The 7626-nt window shown below is 55.8% G+C and overlaps 1 long non-coding RNA gene across 1 annotated transcript; it reads right to left on the bottom strand.

Annotated features, from left to right (window-relative positions):
* Positions 1–224: 224 nt before the first annotated feature.
* On the bottom strand, positions 225–6250 carry LOC131495665 (uncharacterized). The gene is made up of 2 exons (XR_009254057.1): positions 3404–6250; positions 225–1419 (listed from the first exon to the last, which is right to left on the bottom strand). It is a non-coding gene; the product is annotated as an uncharacterized LOC131495665 (long non-coding RNA).
* Positions 6251–7626: the final 1376 nt, after the last annotated feature.

Raw genomic sequence — 7626 nt, 5'->3', positions numbered from 1 at the left:
AGGACGTTTATTATCCCACACATTGAGGACTGGAGAGGTTAAAATCGTTCTAGGGGCCATTAATCTGGTGGCATGTGTCCCCATGAACAGAGGTTGTTTCTGACTTTCTGCCCTACTGTCTTCAGCATGTTGGCTACTTCCTCATGATCACAAGATGGCTGCAGTGCCTCCAGGCATCCCATCACCACCCTTCAAAGTCTAGAAACAGTAAAGAGACACACCAATCTTGGATCTTCTTTTAATAGAGGAAAACCGTCCCAGAAAACTGTCCTCCATGTCTCACTAGTCAAAAACAGGTTACATGCTCAGAGCTAACCCAATCACCCACCGAGGCAGGTGGGGGCCATGTTGGCTAGACTGGGGCCTGTCTTCCTCTGAAGCAGATGCTGACGGGTTGAGCACTGAATCAAGGAATCAGAGATTCAAGAAGGAAGCGAGCCCAGCACTGCGTCCACCAGACCAGCCGGAGGCCCAGATGCACTCACCATAAGGATTCTCCCCCACCAGGACAGCTCCCCAGTGTAGACGTCGAGGACGGTGCCGGCCCAGTGTCCTTGTGACTCAGATAAGAAGGGGTGAGACGCTGGCTCGCACCGAAATGAGAACCGCCAGCCTTACTGTGAGCTCGCTTATCTAGAAGACACGCGTCCACCTTCCTTAGAGAGATCTGGGGAAGGGATCCTATTAAAGATGTGGCCTCCACGCACCCGGGAAGCAAAGCCTCTGGCGAAGGCCAGCGGGCGGCGCAGGTGATGGGCGCCGCTGCGCGGCGCCCGGGTCTTTAATTTCTTGCAGGAAACCTGACGGCTCCCTGTCTGGAGATGTGTCCGCTCACGCAGGAGCGGGGAGCCGGAGTGGAAGAGCCCTTCACACTTTCACGTCACGGACTCAGGCTCCTTGAAGAGACGCCTGTCCAAAGACGCGCCCGCCGACTCCGCCCCCTCTGAGCACCCTCATGGGCAAGTTGGGGCTCGCTCTTTGGAACCAAGTAAGGGGGTGACCCAGAGCCAGGCAGGCGACAAGGAGGAGGGAGGAGAGAGGTGTGCAGAGCCAGGGGACAGAGCAGCCCTGGGAGGGCCCGCCAGCGGCTCGAAGGCCGAGGGGCCGGCCGCACGGAGGGGACACGTGGAGGGAAGGGAGGCCGCGGCAGAGGACAGAGGACAGAGGACAGAAGAAGGAGAGCCCGAGGGGAAAGGCCTCGAGGGCTCGGCACACAGCCCCCTGGCCACCACTTTCTCAGGGACTCTTGTCAACACCGACACTTGCCATGGGAATTTCCAGCTGTGGGTCACCTTCTCGCGGCCGAGGACAGAGATCCAGGGGGTCACGCCCCGTCTTTCCAGCTGGGCAGGACCCAGATGTTTCCAGACCCGGGACCAGGCGGTACTGAGAGGCCGAGCGGTCATTTTCCAAAGAGGCCTGGGACACACAGGAGTCTTGGTTAAAGGGAAGGAAGACACAGCCAGGACCCCCGGGGTCGTGATGACGTGTGTGCTCAGACCTTCGACCCTTGTCCTCCTGAGCCCCGCGGCTGGGAGGACCGCAGTCTGCAGACAATCCACATACCCCGGCGTCCCTCACAGCGCACGTGGGCATCTCCAAAAGTAATCCCCAACGTGGCATACGCTGTGTCCCTCGATAGGCTGCCTAGAGAACTCTTTTTCATCCCTCAAGGCCCTGTTCAAACGAGCCTCCTTCGTGAGACCCTCCCTGATCCCCACAGCCCCAAACAGGGTCAGCCGTGACCTCTGCCATGAGCCCCCGACACTGTAGGGACTCCCAGCGGGAGTGGCTTGTCCTTACGCGTCTGTGTGCCCGGCGTGGGGGACAACACCAGGAACAGACAGGGATGCCACACACTTGGGAACTAACGGATGAGCAAATAAAGAAGTCTGACTAGAGCGTGAGCTTCTCGGCTCACACGGAATTAAATCAAACCCCAGAACTTTGAAGCCAACGGGGCTCGGTGTTCACCAAGCCCTTCTCACATCCCTGGAAATACTTTTCTAATCTATGCCAACCTGTACACATAGGAGGCTTTCAGTGTTTTTATTTACTTCTCAGGGGCGCCTGGGTGGCTCAGTCGGTTGAGTGGCCGACTTCAGCTCAGTTCGTGATCTCACAGTTCGTGGGTTCGAGCCCCGCGTCGGGCTCTGGGCTGACAGCTCGGAGCCTGGAGCCTGCTTCGGATTCTGTGTCTCCCTCTCTCTCTGCCTCTCCCCTGCTCGCACTCTCTCTGTCTCTCTCTCTCTCAAAAATAAACACTAAAAAAAATTACTTCTCTGAATTCTCATAGTAATATTTGCTTGCTCATATAAAAATCTGGAAAGAACAGAAAACAATAAAGGAGAAAATGTATAAGCCACCTACCTGAAGTATCGTTAACGTTTAGCAGACTGCAGTCTTCTCTGTGCATTGTGCTTTCCCTGCACAGCTGAGACCGTCGGTTTCAGCGCAGTTGTAGTGAGCGTGTACCTGATACTTTCTGTCTTGCTGATTTCATTAAAGGAAGCCGCGCAGATACGTTAAATTGCATCCCACTAAGACACCACCACCAACCCCACCCGCCTGGCATCTTCGTTAGGTGGTGCCGCGCTCCCCGTCCGGCTCCAGGCTGTGCTCAGCCGCTCACGAGTCTCAGGCACTTATCAGGTCCTGCTGTTCCCGGCGCCACTGCCCTGAACCTCCGGGAGGAAGGTGTGTGTGTCTGGGCAGCGCCAGACGTGGGCTCCGGAAGGGCCTCCTCTCGGCCAGCTCGGGCACAGGGGACGCTACGTGTGCTGGGGCCCGCGAGCTGACCCTAAAGGCAGCACCCCTGGTGTCCGGACGCGCACGAGGTGAGCTCAAGGGGCAGGACCCGCCTGTCTTCTTGCCATGACCCACCCGGAGCCTCCACAGAGCCCAGCACGTGGTGGGTGAGTGAATGAATGAGTGACTGAATGAGTGAATGAGTGACTGACTGAATGAGTGAATGAGTGACTGAATGAGTCAATGAATGAGTGACTGAATGAGTCAATGAATGAGTGAATGAGTCAATGAATGAGTGAATGAATGAGTCAATGAATGAGTGAATGAATGAATAACTGAATGAGTGAATGAATGAGTCAATAAGTGAGTGAATGAATGAGTGAGTGAATGAATGAATGAGCAGTGCCCGGCCGGGGGTGGGTGAGCTGTGCCTTCCATGTGTCACACCCCACGAGGCAAACGCAGAACCCCAAGCCTCTGGGGAAGTCTGGGGACATAATGTGGCAGTGGCAGGACAGTGTTTCACGTGCCTGGGCCAGAGAGTGGCGGGGCAGCCAGACCATGGCCCCAGCTGAGCCTCGAACACTAAGGAAGCGCGAGGCCCCCGTCTCCCACCCCCTCCCTCTCTCACACCTACACAGTCACTGCTACGCACCTGTGCCTCTCCGATGGCATCCGGGGCAACCAGCTGGACAGGAAGCCCGCCAGGTGAGGAAGGCCATAGCGGGGCTCTCCCGTGGTCACCCGAGGAGGAGCGGCTCTTGTGTGACGGCCGCTCAGCGGACAAAGCGGGTCAGCAAGCCCGAGGGCATCTGTCCAGTGGGTCACTCGCCGGGCCCCACACCTGAGAGCCAGGGGTGAACGTGTGTCCCTCCTTGCGGCGCCCACCTCTCTGTCCCCCACACCACCCCCCCCAGAGCCCCAGCACCTCACATGGCAGGTGTGCCCCCGGTCCTGGTGACCCAGCCTCATGACAGCTCCCAACATCGCCCTCCCTCCGTCCCTGCCCCTCTGCCCCAAGTCACATCCCTCACACCTAACTGGCCCCACCGCCGTCCCCCCTGCCCTCAAACCCGCCTCCGCAGGGCAGCACAGAAATCGCTGGAAAACGCAAATCTGACCGTGCCGCCCCTTCCTCTGCTTCAGACCCTGGAAAGGCTTCCCGGAGCTGCGGGATAAAAGCCAAGTCCTCGTGGGTGGCCCCCCGCGGCCTGGCTCTCTTCCGTGCGGTGCCCTTCCCACCCCACCTGCCACACACGCTCTCCCAGCCCCTGGAGAGCCCAACCCCTCACCACCCAGGGCTCCTCTGCTTGAACTCTGGCAACGTCCCCCCCCCCCCACCTTCTTCATCTGCCTGCCAGGCCCTCCCCCCGCAGGACTCCCAGGCGACCACCACCTCCTCCGGGAAACCGTCCCTAACTCCTCAGGCTACTCCGTTGACACCCTGATGGACAGCTGCAGGGTGTCCGTGGTAATCAGTGTGTGCTTAGCACTGGCGCCCCCCAGCCTGACACCCACTGAAACAGAAGCCCCAAGGAGTGGGCACCTGTTACCCTAGGGCCTGGAGCACAGAAGTGCCACAAGACATTGTTAAGTGACAAATACAGTGCGGGGCCAGGGTCTGTGACAGTGGGGAGAGCCACGTGTGTCAACCCAGGAGAGTGGGCGGGGCTGAGGGCATCTCCCTGTATAATGAGGGGAAGGGCTGGGGCGTCTCCCTGGAGAGAGGGCGGAGCTGGGGAGAGTGGGCGGGGCGGGGGCGTCTCCCAGCATAGTGGGCGGGGCCGGGAGTGTCCTCGGAGAGCGGGCGGGGCGGGGGCGGCTCCCCGGAGAGTGGGCGGGGCTGGGAGGTCTCCCTGGAGAGGGGGCGGGGGTGGGGTCCTTTCCCAGGGTCTGTAACGCTTGAGCTGAGTTCTGATGGGAGCACCCGTGAGCCAGCTGGGGAGCAGAAGCCAGGGTAGTCTCACTTCCGGCTGAGAGCAAGCTTCCAGTCCCGCTGGGGAGAGTGGGGATAATCCCACATGGCCTGTGCTCAGTGAGTTTGAGAGCACTCCTTAAGACAGGTGCCAGAGAATAAGTAGGAGGCAGGTGCGAAGGGCCTTACAAGCAGGACAAGTAGTTAGAAGAGGGAGCATGAAAGGATTTACGCAGGGGGTGCCCCTGCTCTGGCTGCAGAAAGCGGGCATAGGACCGAGGCTGGAGACAGGAAGGCCAGTGTGGAGGCCACTGCAGCCATCTGGGGGGTGGGGCCTGTACTCCGCCCCGGGAGGAGAGAAAGAGCAAAATTGGAGAGTCATCAGACAGGACTGACAGGGCTTGGTGACAGGAGGGATATGGGGTTAGGAGAGAAAGGATCATCCCCAAATCCTGCCCTGAGCAGCTCTAGAAGGTACATTCCCCGAGACCCAGAATGCAGGAGAAAGAAGGGGCCGGAGGTGCTGACACAGCACTTTTCCGGGGCTGGGACAAACCGTGCACGGGCCAGACAGGCCTGGAGCTCAGGACAGATGCCAACAGGGCTGTAGTTCAGTTCAGAAAAGATTCATCGAGCCCCTGGGACGAAAGGCCCAGTGCTCACAAGTGTGAGCACCACAGAGCTGTGGGAGTGGGGTGCACAGCTCCCAGAGGGACCCCAGACACAGCCCGGGATCCCCGGCAACTGCCGGGGAGCTGGCGGTGCAAGGTGGGGAGAGGCGCACGAAGGTCAGGTCGCCGGAGCCCCCAGTGTCCTTCTGGTGACCTGACACTCGGAAGTTGCCGTGTAGCCCCTGGAGGGGGGTGATCAAAACTCTGACACGGTCAGATGTCTGGCCACGTTGGGAGACAGTCAGACAGAGGGTAACAGACCCCACCAGCCACGGCCCCCCTACTTCCTCGTAACAGAACCCAAGGTTTGCTCAGTCCTTCACCAGCCATGGGGCCGAATGTCTCAGAGAAGGCGGCTACACCTGTGGGCCCAGGGGTCGAGTCACAGCTGGTCGGAGGCCACTGCGGTGACCCCAGTACCCTTCACGGGCCAAGGACGCCCCTGGAATGAGAAGAGGTGGGCAGGAGAAGAGGGGCAGGATTAGGATGAAGTGGACATAGAAGTAAGGATGTGCCTTCAACAGCACCGTCCACACCGCTCGCCCACAAGAGGCACCACGCAGACTAAACCCAGAACTACAAAATGAGTCTCGCTCACTTTGGAAGAATTTAAGCCACATAAAAATATTCCCTGACCGAAAGGAACCTCAATCAGAAATCAGCAACAGAAAGATCGCAGAAGCCTCCAATACTTAGAGGCTAAATACCACACTTCCAAATAACCCACGGGCCGCACAGGAGATGGGGAGAGACGGAAAATATTTTGAACAAAAAGAAAACACAACAAATTGGAGTTTGTTGCAAAAGCAGTACTTAGGGAGCTGATAGCCTGTAAGGCTACAGGGATCAAACGCCTGCATCAGAGAAGAGAGAAGGCCCTGAGTGAACGACTTCAGCTCTTACATTAAGAAATTAGGAAAAATGGGGCGCCTGGGTGGCGCAGTCGGTTAAGCGTCCGACTTCAGCCAGGTCACGATCTCGCGGTCCGTGAGTTCGAGCCCCGCGTCGGGCTCTGGGCTGACGGCTCGGAGCCTGGAGCCTGTTTCCGATTCTGTGTCTCCCTCTCTCTCTGCCCCTCCCCCGTTCATGCTCTGTCTCTCTCTGTCCCAAAAATAAATAAAAAACGTTGAAAAAAAAAAAAAAGAAATTAGGAAAAAGAAGAGAAAACAACCCTAAGTAAACGAAAGAAAGGAAGATCAGGGTTGGAAATCACTGAAATAGAGAACATAAAAGCATTACAAAAAATCCATCCAACCAAAAGCTGGATCTTTGAGAAATTAAAAAAAAATGGGGGCGTCTGGGTGGCTCAGTTGGTTAAGCGTCTGACTTCAGCTTAGGTCATGATCTCACAGTTCGTGAGTTGGAGCCCCACATCTGGCTCTGTGCTGACAGCTCGGAGCCCGGAGCCTGGAGCCTGCTTCGGATTCTGTGTCTCCCTCTCTCTCTGCCCCTCCCCTGCTCATGCTCTCTCTGTCTCTCAAAAATAATGAACAAATGTTTTTTTCAAAGTTATTAAAAAATAAACATTTTTTTTTTTTTTTAATTTTTTTTTCAACGTTTTTTATTTATTTTTGGGACAGAGAGAGACAGAGCATGAACGGGGGAGAGGCAGAGAGAGAGGGAGACACAGAATCTGAAACAGGCTCCAGGCTCCGAGCCATCAGCCCAGAGCCCGACGCGGGGCTCGAACTCACGGACCGTGAGATCGTGACCTGGCTGAAGTCGGACGCTTAACCGACTGCGCCACCCAGGCGCCCCAAAAAATAAACATTTTTTAAAAATTGATGACTCTGTAGCCAGACCAATCAGAAAAAGAGAATAGTCGAAAATTTGTCAGTCTCAGGAATGAGAAGATAACGTCCTTACAGATTCTCAGATGCCAACAGGATATTAGGAAGTATTGTAAACAACTCCATGCCAACTCGTCTGACAGCTCAGAGGAAATTTAAAGCCTGGTTTAGTGTGAAAGATGCAAACCACTAAAGTTCACACAAGAAAAAATAAATAATGTGAGTAATCCTATATGTAGCAAAAAAATGAATTTGAAGTTTAAAAACTCCCCACAAGGAAGCCCCAGACGGCTTCAGTGGTAAATCCTAAATAACGCTAGCTCTACACAAACTCATCCAGAAAACTGAAGGGAAGGAAATATTCCCAATTCATTCTATGAGACTAGAATTACCAAGATACCACAACAAAACAAAGACATTATAAGAAAATGCAGACCAAATTCCTCACAAACACAGGTACAAAAATTCTAAACCACAATTTAGCAAATTGAATCCAACAATA

Source organism: Neofelis nebulosa, chromosome 15, assembly GCF_028018385.1.
Source record: "Neofelis nebulosa isolate mNeoNeb1 chromosome 15, mNeoNeb1.pri, whole genome shotgun sequence".
Taxonomy (NCBI): Eukaryota; Metazoa; Chordata; class Mammalia; order Carnivora; family Felidae; genus Neofelis; species Neofelis nebulosa.
Note: the sequence above shows the minus strand (reverse complement) of the source record. Positions and strands in the feature narration are given on the sequence as shown.